At 41.2% G+C, this 14577-nt stretch overlaps 1 protein-coding gene across 3 annotated transcripts in view; it reads right to left on the reverse strand.

Moving 5' to 3' along the window:
• LOC105492092 (FYN proto-oncogene, Src family tyrosine kinase) overlaps positions 1-645 on the reverse strand; it is a 181520-nt gene extending 180875 nt beyond the window's left edge. For all 3 annotated transcript variants that reach the window (XM_011758991.2, XM_011758988.2, XM_011758983.2), the window contains exon 1: positions 605-645. The gene's annotated coding sequence lies outside the window, so the exon portion shown is untranslated. The remainder of the gene's footprint in view (positions 1-604) is intronic.
• Positions 646-14577: the final 13932 nt, after the last annotated feature.

Here is a 14577-nt window from a genome sequence, read left to right on the forward strand (position 1 = left end):
ACAGCTCTCAGACTGTACCATAATTACCTGAGTACTTGTCAGTCACATTCGCTTTTGTCTAAACAGAGTCCAGCATGATGTCTAACACCCAGTAGGAACCAAAAAACTGTTACGTTAATGAAAGAATGACCTGCTACACAGTGGCTGCAATTCAAAGATAAGGCTCAGGCAGAGGTGAGCAGCAGCCATCTAAGAGAGGAGGAAAAACAACAATGAATGGACTGAAGACGACCTTCTTGACCAGTCTGAGCACAGGCGCTCCCCATTCCTCCCCAGCCCGAAGGCTCCTCAGCCATGGGACAGCTGTTCCATTCTATTTCTGGGGTGGGAGCCATAACTTATAGTCAAAACATATGTTCCCATAAATTACCAGAATTGAGTGTTACAACTAAGAGAAGGGAGAAAATAGTGGGTCCACTAAGGGAGGTAAGATTTTCTTTCTATTTCACATACCAGTTCCATCTCCAACTCGACCTCTCTCTTAGAAACATATGGACTCAGAATTACAATCCCAAATTAAAAGTGGACTTCATCCTGGATTCCAACAGGAAGCCCTTTATAATTCACAAGGCACATGCTCTCAGTGCAAAACTTGCCAACTTACTTTTTCCACGTCTAGATCAGCATTCTGCTTCTTCAAAAAAACTGCAGAAGAAGAAAAAAAATAGTGAGACATCAAAAGAGAACCAAGTACTCTCTGCCTCCAAACCACCCACAAAGCACCACCATAGAATTTCCATTTGTTGCAGACAATCAATTTGCCCACAAATTTTTTAATCATTCACACAATTGTTGCTAAGTCACAGTTGCCACAAACACCTGTCTGAAACTGCAAAGACCTGGCCTTGTACCACCAAAGGAAGCCAGCATGAGATTTTAACTTTCTAGAACTAGGAAAGATAAGGATGGAGGACTTGTGTCTACACACACACACACACACACACACACACAAACACACTTCACTTTTTCAGAGTCTCTGCAAGTCGTCAATGGTTGGGGCACAATTAAAACTGAGTCTTCCAAGGTCTTACTCAATTTACCTCTTGGATTAAAACACCCCCGGCACCCAGCCCATACCTTCCCCCTTCCTACCTGACTGTGGGTGGGCCCCACTGTCAAAAAAGCCTTTTGGAGATGGCCCCTGGTTCCCAGCAGCTGGGGTTCCCCTCTGCAGGAGGTGTGCCCACCCAGCAGCCTGCATCAACCTGTCCATGGAACTCCAGCCCCAGGACTACCTTAGAACCTTGTGCCAAGCCCCTGGCAAGACTGAGTGCTGGTTCTGATGACACCCATGCACGCTTCACATTAATCTTTAAAGTGCCAGGAGCAGGACGGCGGCTTTCCAGTTTGTTCACATGCTGTGCCTACAACTGGCCAATATTATGGTACTTCATTTATTATCTGCGATTTTAGCTGTTTGAATAAAGCTGCAATTTTAATAAAGTGTCTAAAGAGAACAATAAAGATAGTTGAATGGAATTACGTTTACAACAATATGTTAGGGCAGAGAGTTTTGAGTTAAGAAACATGAAAAAAAGGCAGAAACAATGTTTCCTATCTTAGTAGAGACTCTTAAGCTTTTCAATGTGACTCTTAGTATCTTTCTTCCTGATCCACGATTAAAAACACCCCCATCATAAATTACTATTCCTATCAAAATCATCTCCCGCTCACACACACACACAAGAATTTTTGCACTATTTGTAAAGATGTATAATTAACAGTAATATCTTTGTTTTGTTTAGTCAAAGATGACTCAGAATGAAGGAAAGAAAAAATGACCACGAGGAAGAGAATTTGAAACTCATATATTGTTCTCTGCAGATGTGCATTCAAATCATGAACTCACTGGAGACGAGCAAGAGAACCACCATGGAGGTGAGAGAGAATGTGCTAATCAGCATGCCACTGCAGCTCACGCCTTAGCAACCCATATCATCCCACCTCTTCCTGGGTTCTGAGACATGCTGTCCTGTCCTACAGAGAAACCACCAGGCAATACACGCCTTTTCTTTTGGCTAACCTGTAAGGATCTAGACACTGCTGAGCTGTATAAAATGAGAATTATTTGTCCAGAAATTTTAACTTGCTTCCCTATAATCAGAAGAGAATAAATCAATACGATGAGAACTCTTCACAAAAGGGAACATATATAGAGTGGAACTTTGCCTGCCACTCTTGAACACTTCCGCAGAGGCTCAGAAAAGTTGTTGCTCTGATTTACAGGTCACAATAAGGAGATTTCTGTTTACAAGGTGAAAGATTCTTTCATCAGCCTTAGAAAGACCACTTAGAAAATCATTACCATTTCTAATGTAGGGAAGAAACTTGAATACCCTTCTTTCAAACATACTGTGTAATTCCAACAACATAGGATGCCCAACTCACAACAGATTCTGAAAGAATGAGCCTTCACGCTACAGCACTTTAGCAACCAGTACCAATAGGAAAACGGAAAACCCATTTGAAGCTGCTGACTCACTACTGCATAAGGAGTGTTATCCATCCATACGTATATACGGCATCATCCAATTTCTTTTTCAGGCTTATGAAACAGATGGAGTTAACTAACAAAAACAATATATACACCCATCATTCTGCAGCCATAAACCAAAAGGAGGACACCACAGCTTTAACTCTGAGGACTCCAAGCAAGATACTGAAATATTTTTAGGCAGCAGCTCCACTGTTTCAAAGATGATAAGGATGGACGCAAAATAGAATTGCTATCTAGAATAAAGAGTGGCATTTGCTTTTCAAACCACGTATATCTTTCTTAAGCCTGTCTTTCTGAAAAGTTGAGAATAAGGAAATGTTTATTCACAAATGTTTAAGTGAAATAGAGATACTTTTTATTTCAAAGACTCATATTTTCTTAAAAATCATTTTTTAAAACTGACCAATTATCTTCCTAATTTATCTTTATTCTAAATCTGATTTTTTGAAGATGCAAGTTTTAGGTTTCCAAGACTAAGGGAAGATAGGCTTCTCCCACCCTACCCCCATCCCCCGTGTGTGTGTGCACATGTGTATAGATACTATATTGATATGCATATGTAGTTATACAGATATTTTAAACAGTTGTCTATCCATTCAATTGTGGGCTTTGGGCATCAGGGCATTTTCCATGCTTTTATTCTTCTTGCTGAAGCACTGCTGATGTTTTGTTTGAGAAACATAACTGAAGTGACCCAGATAGCCCAGTGGAAAAGGCTGATCCATTAATGTTGCAAATGTGTGGTCAAATGTAGGAATGGAAGCCAAAGGACAAGACCTTGACCAAAATGAACCACTTCCAACTGTCTAGATCAGACCAATCCTCCAATGTTGGGGGAACACACAGATAATAAACAAAATTGAGCAATCCTCAACCCTGAGCTCTCTCTTGATAAAGTCATCCCTCCAGCTCCCCGTCACCCCCCTGCACTGTTTCCAAATGCTCACAGACATCTCCCTATGAGCCTCACAAATGTTACTCAGGCGGAGTAACCAGTACACAGTCAAAGGCGAGCGGGCTGCATGCTCAGAGAATGGCCAGAGGCCTGACAGTGCTACAGAACAGAGGAGTGGCTAGGAGGATGGTGGCACGTTGGAGGGAGAAAGGTGGGAAGGAAGGCAGACGCCAGACTGTGAGAGACAGTGTACAGTAGCTAAGAAGGTAGCCAGCAGTAGCACTGTACCACTGTGTTTTTAACCTGCCTCAATCCCAGGAAGGGGCCGAAAAAGAAAGGCAGCCCCAATATATTCCTGGCGCTGGGCTATGCCTTGTCATTCCAATCTCGCCAACCCTGCTGGGTAGCAACTTGCTCCTCATCAGCCTGCAGGGTCCAGATCAAAATCACCTTTCACTCTTGTTTTCCTTTGCCCAAACCCCCATGCAGGACTAGATTTCTTCTTCTCTGTGCTCCTATGGCACTTTGCACAGGGCCTGTTTCACCGTTTCCCTGCTAGACTGTCAGCTTGCTGGTGACTGGGACTACACCAAGCATGGTACCTGCAACATACAGGGGCGTGTGCCATCTCTGGTGATGGCTGGAGGAAGGGTGAAGAGGGGAGGTGACAGAGGGAATTAAATCAGGCCCACCCTACTCGCCCCTGCAATACCAGGAGGTGTGCGTGTTGGGGTGGTGCTGGAGTACGTAAATCCAGAGTGTAAGCACACACCACACACAATGTATTCAAAACCAGAAGATGATCTTCCTCATTAAATTCAGTCCTGTGTCTTTAGTTTTAAATAAATGATGGAGATCCAACCTGGAGATTCTGCTATTATGTTGACTACTACCCAGCAATTCTTGCTATTGAAAGAGATTCAATACATTAGGGTCGTAATCACGTCTCATACAGGATGAAGGACATTTAAGGGCCATGATGAATCTAAGATTTAAATCATGGTTTAGGATTTTGTCTGATTATTTTAAAAATGGAAGATTGAGAGAGAGATGAGGTATGATTTTCCCTTGCCATAGTATCTTCTCTACTTCAAATTCAACTCTTTTTACTACTTGCAAAAGATTTAAAATATTCATTGACCTGCCAAAAAACATCTGTACATTGCTAGACACACCTTCACAGATTCACATCTGAATGGCTTCTTTCTGCGCCAATGATCATAGCTCTATTCAACCACAACTAAAGTGAGAACCTCAGAACCGTACGTGGAGTGATGTCAGTGGTGACTGAGGATAAAATAGCCATTTGATAGCAACTTCATATCCAGCGTGTCCACAGGGACAAGTGCTCCTTCACTTATTCTTAACTTAGGATCCAAGGCACAAAAATGACCAGGCAGGGACAGACTCCGCCATAATTCCAAAGAAGGCTGAGACATATACAGACCACACACAGAAGCTCCTCAATGCTCTCTGGCAATGGGGCAGCCCCTGGCTCCCTGCCTGCAGCCCAGGAACAGGCCCACTCTCACAAGGCTCCCTGAGGCCCATGCAGCTGCAGATAGACACGCAGTGTGTGGGACCATCCACACTCAGGGTCACCACAGTCTCCTGTGCGCACAACAGCTGGGTTAGGCGCCCGAGACAGGACCCAGCTCAGACAAGGCCCTCTGTTGTGGAGCATTCCTCATTGCCTCGTTTCCCCAGGAAAAATGTATTTTCCTCCAACCATTCATTCTGGCTCCAAACTAGCTCATTCTCCTGTGTCTTGCTCCATGCACAAACCTTGTCCCAAGGTTAGAGATGGCAGCAACTGCAACTTCTTTTCTTGTCTTACCTAACAGTCCCAATCAAGGTACAGTGATATGTGCATGCTCAAAATGAGGGGCACAGGGCAGTGATGAACTTGGTACTAGACATTGGTACTACCCCAGGGGCATCTAGGGGAAAGACTCTAGTCTAGTAGAGGACAGCAGAGGTGGCTGGGGGAGGCCTTGGTGTCCCCCACATTGGGAGGACGGCACAGGTCTCAGCCAGTGCTACGTGTACTTTGTATTACTATTTTGTTCTTGTTTATCTTATGTAAACATTTATTTTAACTCATTAAAAAGGTAATACATGCTCATTGAAGATCTGGAAACTATGAAACCCCTGTTATGATACTGAAGCTTTTCATTTGGGGCCAGTTTTTGTATGCACGTATAAATTTTCACATTCTACCCCAGCACCTCCGCCTTGCACACCACAATTGAGAGCACACAACTTCTGATAGAGGCAACCAAGAGGGGAGGGGACCCCATGAAAACAGTGTACCTAGAACCCTAACTGCATGGTCTGTTTCAATTAGTATCATGGTGACCACCTGATGATGCCCCTCATCCCTGACCTATGAATTACTCTCTACAATACAGAATTGTGGTCCACAGGCCGGGAGGAAGAGGTTGGCTTGGAAACCAAGTTTCATCCCTAGCACTGCTATTTATCTGCTCTGCGATTGGGTGGGAGATGGTGAGGCAAGGGTTACATATTTAAAAATCCCAGGGGCCAGGTAAGCAACATACATGAGTAACGCAGGTGAGATGAAGCTGGGTGAGCTGAAGAGCCCTGCTCCCTCCAAAGAAGACAGCCACAACACTGCTTGGGCAAGCTGTTATCATTAGACAAGGCAGGTTCAGTTTTGTCAAACCTTCCCTTTCTTTTAAGGAGAAACTGGAAATCTCAGCTTTTATATATAATACTGCCCTATTTAAAAGTGTTAGTTTACATTTTTAAAACACACCATGTGGCCCAACAAAACACAAATGAGGGTATGTATGATCCAGCCCATAGAGTGGTTTGCTCTCTTTAGAAGTAATAAAAAGGTACATGCCTCTGTTTCTCCTTCTGTTAAATAGGAAACTGACTGCTATGTGCTCACCATTGGGGATTTATTTAAGAGCACAGAGGGGGTTTTATTATCATATGACAAAATAATCCAAATGTATTCAGATATACAAAGCAGGGTAACACATTCCCTTATATTTCTTAATCACGGTTGACATAAATGGGGCTTGATGTGGTGTGGAATTACTCAAAATGTATATTCATGCAGTTAGCTTCTAAATAAACAAAAGAAGAGAGCCGCAGTAGACTTAGAGGATGAGGGTGTGACCAGCGGGTGATACTGGATCAAATGGCCGAATGAAAGCCAGATTGGAATGGCTCTGATTTTTAACAAACACCGTGTGGAGACAGGTAGTACTGACAACCCTCTCAAGAAGAACTGAACTAAAGGGTGGCAGAGAAGTGGGGTGTTGGCCAAAGGAGAATCGGGATTAAGGAGAGTGTATCCTTTAAGATGGATAAACTTACAAATGTTTACATATGATGGAAATTATCTCATTTTAAGGCAAGCAAACAAAAAGCCCAAGTGCCAACTGAAGGAAACGTGTCAGAAAAACACGAGACTATGTTGGGTGCAGCAAAAATTTTATTAGTAAGAGTTAAAAAAAAAAAAAATCCAAAATCTAGTTATATAGGTTTTCCTAAACAAGAAGCCAGGGAAAAAAAGTCCTTACTACAACACACACTGCCCTACATTTTACACTGTGCCATTTCTGTATTTGTCCTTTTTAGCCTACTTCTATCACAGTCTCTCTTTGCTAAAATACATTAGTTGCCATGGAAACGATGTCATAGTGTGTAAAACCATTTACTGTCCTTGGAAAGGCATTCATGATAAAATTGAACAGTAGCACGTTTCACAAAGAGAAGCAACAGAAGCAGTTGTGCAAGAACACAACAAGGTCTCACAATTGTGACTTCAGAGTATTCCTCTACCACCAACATCATAGGTCTCTGAGAGTCGCATGAGCTTTTGCACGTCCATTTTCCCCAAATCACCCGGAGCAGCACCTTTCCAAATGTACTTAAAGTCTCTGATCTAATGTTGATGAAGACAATAGATTCCCTAGAATTCACACTTCCAAGAGGTGGAGAGGGGCTGGAAGACCACAGAATCAGAATGGTTTTACGCATCATAAGACTTCCACTAATGGAGAGGATCCAGTCCTGTCATACATTCTGCTGTCCAACTTTGTTATCAGAGATACAAATGATATTTGGAACACAGAGATTTAGACTTGAATTTGCTTACTGGCATGGATTACCAAGACACTCCTTTTTTTCTTTCATCAATTCAAAGTAAACCAAATTCATCACATCAAGAAAATATATTGCACAACTCTCACGTCCCCTTCTGACAAAGAAGGCACATAGCCAGGCGTATGTTCCCTGGAAACTTAAAATCTAGTTGGGGACAATCAGGCAAGAGCACAAACAGCCTCTTGCTTGGGCTGTGGCAGAGAGCTGGATTTTATCCTAACTGCGACAGGATGACATCAGGGGAGCAACATGATCTCATAGAGATTCTTTTAAACATATGAATTTGTAACTTTAGAGACAGGGTGTCACTGTGTCACCCAGGCTGGAGAGCAGTGGTAAGATCATAGCTCACCACAGCCTCGACCTCTTAGGCTGAAGTGATCCTCCTACCTCAGCCTCCTGGGTAGCTAGGACTACAGAAGTGCTTCACCATGACTGGCTAATTTTTAAATTTTTTGTAGAGACGGAGTTTCGCTGTCTTGCCCAGGCTGGTCACGAATTCCTGGCTTCAAGTGATCCTCCTGCTTTGTCATATAGATTTTTTAAAAGCTCATTCAGCCATTGTGGGAAGTGGGGTTGGAAAGATTAAGACTAGAGAGGGGCAGAGTCCAGACAAAGGAGGGTGCAAAGCAGATGGAGAAATGTGATTGTCTACTCAGGTTGACAGCGTCCCTCCCTTTGTCTGCAAAAGTGCCGGTTTATGCCTGCTGTCCCAGCAGACAGTCAGGTTAAGCACTTGTTCAGACGTTTCACTTTGTAAACCAAGTGTTATTATTGGTTATATTAAAATATACCAGGAAGAGTTTTGTAACCTCTACTTTGCACTTGCAGCTTCTCCCATACCTTATCTACCAGTGTGTGAGACAACTATACAGTGAAGCGAATGTTCACGTTAACATGTGATTAAAGCTGAAAGATGACCAATGACAATCCATCTCTTTTCCTGACCCTTTCCAATCGTGGTGTAAGCTATACCTCCCTTTCAAGGACAACACGCAGTATGCTCACCATAAAACAAAGAGTACTTGGACATGAGCAGCTAAGGGCAGCTAACTGCTTCCAGTCTTGATTGGTACTGGGAAAAGTATTCCAGGCCACTGCCTCCACCAGACACTAGATGTGCTGACCATTGTACTGTGACCCATGTTGCAGCCTGAGATGCACGAAACAGCAGTCAGAAGGGTTAATGGAAAACACAGAAAGTTATAGGTTTGGCATACATGAAATATTCACAGGAAACAGTTCTGCTACAGACCTTTTAAAGAATTGTCTGAATGTTCTCATTTCAGTGTTTTTGTCATTTATTGAATGGTTACGCTATTTTATTTTGCAATATACCTTTTGGCAGCGATGAGCTAAAAAGAAAAAGAGAATGCAAGTTTAATAAAAAATTAAGTACCAAATTTTTGCTTTTCAAGAAAGCAGGTGATGAACATAAATTCACACAAAATGCTTGTTGATATTTACTATCCATCATGGTAGCCTTAGTGATATCACTGACTACATAAACCACAAGTCACAAATCTGCTAAAAAGGCAACAGCAACTACTTCAAATGTTAATAATGATGGAAGACTATGTTAAGGAAGATGATTTAACATTCGCAGCTGCAGGTTTACTAACATAGCACTCTAGGAACATTTCTTTTGAATCAGATGTCTGTTGTTCCAAATTGATTTTGCTTATTTTTGAGCTCAGGTTTTTTTGCACATATATGAAAAGTGAAATGACTTTAATGTATTAGCTTCATTAGCAGAAGAAAAAAACTTCACCAACAGTTAAATTACTCCAGTTTTATGTTAGTATTACCAGGTGTTTTAAACAGAAAATCCATTAATTCAAATAATAAGTTTTTTCATTTATCTCATGGGATCAAAACAAAACTTGTGGACATTTATTTTATCACAGGTAAAACATCTCATATTATTGTAAATGCTACTGTAAACGGTAAAAAGTTCAACACGGAAGATAAAATGATTTGATTTTGCAGGAATAATACAAATATAAATTTGTGATGCTAAAAATAATGTTATTAACTAAATCAAGAAACCTATGGTGCAGAAAGTTACTTAGAATGTGTTATGGCACATGCATAATTCATAACCGCATTCGAACAAGTGGCTATATCCTATCGAATGTAAAAACTGCAGAGGTAGAAATTAACTAATAGTTATATATACCCAATTAGAAATATCCCAAAGTTTTTGTGACAAAGCCAATACTAAATACAAAAACACTTCAACATAGCAGTATATTCCTTCTCTTTTGCCCCCTGTCATCATCAACGGGGTTTATTAATGCTTGAAATATGACTCTCTATGTTAACCTGGGTGTGCCATAATGGTATGACAGACAAATCCTTTAAAAAGTTTGGGTGCATTCTGTTCCAAACTAGTTGGAAGTCTTTGATCAAAGCAGTGAATGAAGCACCAAAACACTTCAGCTTTTGAAGCCTGTAGCCAATTGCAGTTATTGAAAATAAGGCTTGTAAACAGAAGATGCTCAAATTTATTCCAACAAAAGCAAAGGAGGAACTGAACACATTGCATGATGAGAACTTAGTGTTCAAGATTTAATTCTGAAATTATGTTCTGATGTTTTGTAATATCTTGACTTGTGGCAATCTTTTGATGGAGTGCCTAGTTTCGATTGGATACGTTTATATTCTGTACCAGAATGGAGTGAAACTGAGAAGGTCTGCAATTTTGTGCCACCTAAATTTGACAAAACATTTAAAAGGACCACCGAGCAACTTACTTTTGTAAGTTTTGTCTTATAAAAATATTTGTTGAAGAATTCTGAATGAGAGAAAACGATCTGTGAAAATATTTGGGTGAAAATAGTTATACAGTTCAATATTTTTAAAACTTGTCTAAGAAGAGCTTCCATTTAGCAGAATTTATTCAGAACTCACCAAGGACTTTGTATCTAAGAGCTATTTTCTCAATGTGAAATATTGTGATGTACACACAGATGCCAATCAAAGATACTAATTTCAAATACTAACTATAAACACAACTTTGAAGAGATTGGAGGTGACTTTATTAAGAAAATTAAAAACAATTCATTCTTTATATGAAGTATCACTGGCATAGGTGTTAGAGACATAGCTAAAAAGTTGACTAATGGGAGTGAAAAATAATTACTTATGTTATTGTTTTATAAAACTCAGATAATCAATACAAGATTTTTAAATTTAATCTATATGGACATATGTTTTTAAGTTTTAAAAATTTTATTTCTGAAAAGATTCTGAAGAGAACTATTTTATAGGTCTAAAATATTTTTAAAATGTCAGTTAATAAATCAATACTTCTTAAATTCTATCAGTGTAATTATTTACTGACTCTTTTCAATTTAAATTATGTGGTTCTCCATCTCTAACTCTCTTGGCTCCCCCCTGACAGACAAGGCAAAAATATGAGATATATTTATGTTTTGAGAAAATTTGCTAAGAGTGTCACAATAATTTTCTGGTAAGAAAATACATACGCAGTATCTAAACAGGCAACTCCCCACCTCACCCCAGAACACCCCTAATAAAGGCACACTTTTAAAGCAAGCCTGATGATTTCCCTTCCAAAATTACTAGGTATTTCAGAAACAGCAGGTTTTAAAATACATCATCTTAAATGCAGCATCATCCTCATATGAATGTCAAAGAGAGATGAAATGCGATTAAAAAGAGCTAACTGGTTTTTTCTCCCCCTCTCTCATTTGAGTGTTCTGGTAACTACTTACAAATTACACTTGGAAATGAAACCCTTCATAAACTGATACTTTATTTAGCACATGAGAACTGAATAAAAATGAAGAGCATTTCCCCTAGTATTTAGAGACATTTCTACTATTCACCCTGTTACCTTTAAAATATGGAACTGAAGGATCACACACAGTAAAAATTCTCCTCTAATCTCCAGCATCACAGTAAATTCATTAGAGAAAGTCTTGAAATTCTAATACTTTCCACTGACCTGAGGCCCCAAGGCAACTGAGGTCCTTCTCAGGGGAAAACTGCCACTAGCTAAATAATGGGAAGCCAGAAACCCCACACGGCCTTGAAACATCAAGTGGAAAACTGTCCCTTGAGGACAGAACCGCACACTTCTTGCCCCAAATGAACCTAAGACAGGTATACTAAGCCATGATTGATCACAGGAAAAATGGTATACTACAAGAGTATAGGTAAATTTGTCACAAATAAAAAAGTTTAAGCAGTTAAAATATAGCCCAAATGCAGAGTGGCAAGTTTGAAATATACACTTACTACCTAACAATATATGAAAGATGTTACTTTATTTCTGCATGATTGAATTCAACTTGATTATGATCATTGCATTTCTACTTATGGCAGAAAAAAAAAAAAAAAAAAAACCCAGTCTTACTTGTTACAGGTAACCTAGTGGCTTCAAAGTTAAATCTGTAGTTGCTTCAGGGCAATTAGTCAAATTAAACTCACTTCAAGCTTTCTCTCAGGGCTCTGTTCCTTCCCTTCTCCACCTTCTCCCCAGAGAGATTACAGACCATCACAGTGATGGGGAGAAGGTCCAGTCTAAGTGCTGGCCTCTGGCCCCTGTGGGATGTCTTGTTCCTTTGTCATTGGGTGCTGGCCTGGTTTGGCTGACGTAGCTGGTCAATACCTCACTGGGCTCACAGCAGTATCTGTGGCCACGATCTCAGCCAGCCTCCAGCAGGGAGACTGGCACACTTCCCTTCTGTGCCCTCTCTATTCTGACCCTAGATCCCTCAGTACCTTTACATCCACCCAAGGGCATAAGCAGGACTGTCGGGATTTCCCCACGCCATGTACAGGTTTTGGGGAACTAGGAAGGAACACCACCTCAGGGCCTATTTCTACCTAAACACGCCCCACTGCAGGGCAAACTACAAGGTGGTTTCCTTCCAGCGTTCCAGAGAGGAGGCAGGGCACCAGTGCTCTTTGCTGACAGGGGGTCGCCCACCTACCTGGGCCTTCTATCATCTCAATAACCCCGTAAGCAGAAGCCCAGGACAACTGGGTGCTAGATCTCAGTGACCCATCCATTCCTTAACCCTGGAATCCTCTGAATCTCTGCAAGCTCCTCCTGCCAACCCAGGAAGCGATTTTCCCCTTGGGCTAACGGAAGTGATCCTGTAGCGTCCCTCCTCAGTGGCTAAATGTACCATATATGCCAGGCCTTCTGAGATTTGGCTGCTTGGAATCCACAAAACCATTTTTCTTTTAACAAAGCCTGTCTCTCTTAAATGAAGGCTTGGGCTAACTCTGTTCTCTGAAACAGGCTTTAAGGGCCTGTTTTGGAAGTCAAAAGCTGAACAATGTCTTCTTTGTCCTTGACCATGTTCTGTCCTCCCCTTGAAGTGATGGAATCCTTCGCTTCAATGGGGGAGACACCCAGGGCAACAAGAATTAGGAGGAAGGGAAAGTAAATTGAATACCAGTTCAAAATATTATTCCCACTAAACTAGCTGCTCATAACACAAGGTCTCAGAGGTCCCAGAACACAAGGTCTCAGAGGTCCCGGAACACTTACCTAGGATTAAAAAAAAAAAAAAAAAAAAAAGTGCAACACATTGGCAGGTCATTCTCCTAGAAGATACCATCTATACCATTATACATTCATATTTGAACCAAGGGCAAGGGGAGCCTATGGCTTTCCGTTTCTTGAGTTCCTCCTACCCAATATCTTCAATCTCTGTCCTACCGTTGAGTGGAGGTCCAAAGCCAGCCTTGCATCAGCATCATTTTGGAACTCTCCACTTCCCTGGGTTTCCTCACCTGAGGCCCCCTCACCTTTGTCACTCCTTCTCTGAACTTCTGTGCCCAGTCATCATGTCCGAGGCCTCAGACCCTTCCGTATCTAGCACCTCCAATCCAAGCTCATGTCCCTATCCAGCCCGAATACTAGTTTCAGCTGATTCAAATGATGTTTTCTTTAGTCTCTTAGAGCATCCTATTATTCAAACCAATGCCTAACTCTAGGTCACCACAAGGCCAGATTTTTCATTCCAAAGTGACAAGTATTACCAGGCAAAGTCACAAAATTGGGCTAAAGGGAACCATAAGCATATGTGCAAATTCCAATGGGGCCTCACACCGTAATATTTTTTATCCATCTATTTACACACTACCCTATAGTTTAGTGGCTGGCTGAATTTTTTCTAGATTCTCCAAGCCCACTCTCCCTTCTCCAAATCTCTCAACATGAGATGAGATGACAGTTCAGCCTCCAGCTTCACAGAAAAGTTCCAGGACATTCCACTCCTTTGAACTCCTTTCTTCTCACATGCAAATTTCACTGTATCTTTATTTATCTTGCAGTAATAGTTAAAATCACACAGGTAAAGTACATAGCACCATGCCTGCCATTTAGTAGGCATGCGATCTTGTAAATATTATTCTTGTCTGTTCTCTTTCTCTCTGAGTGACGGCTACTTTCTCTTACTTTGGGGGGTTATAGTGGGTTCAATGGTGCCAACTCCTCAACCAAAAAAATAAAACAAAAAAACAAAAGAAAAACAAACAAAAACAAAAAAAACAAAAAAACACCATGCCCATCTGGAACCCGTGAATGTGGCCTATTTGGAAAAAGGGGTCTTTGTAGATGTAATTAAATTAAGAATACCAAGATAAGAATATCCCATATTAGGGCTGGCCCTAAATTCAGTGACAAGTGTCCTTGTAAGAGAGGAAAAGGCCATGAAATGACATGCAGAGGAGAATACCCTGTGAAGACGGAGGCAGAGATTGTAGTGACATGCCTACAAGCCAAGGAAAGCCAAGGTTTGCCGGCAGCCACAGAGAAGCCTGGGACAGAATCTCCTTCAGGGATTCCATAAGAAACCAACCCTGCCAAGAGCTTGGTTTCTGATTTTGGACCTCTAGGACTATGAGAGAAAACGTTCTCTTGTGTTAAGCTGAGTTTGTGGGAATTTGTTATGGCAGTCCCAGGAAACCAATAGAAGGTCTAACTCTATACTTAATTAGGATCTCACCTCCACCAACTCTTCACCCATCTCCTTCCATCCATCGTTCCTTCTCGCTC

Source organism: Macaca nemestrina, chromosome 5, assembly GCF_043159975.1.
Source record: "Macaca nemestrina isolate mMacNem1 chromosome 5, mMacNem.hap1, whole genome shotgun sequence".
NCBI lineage: Eukaryota > Metazoa > Chordata > Mammalia > Primates > Cercopithecidae > Macaca > Macaca nemestrina.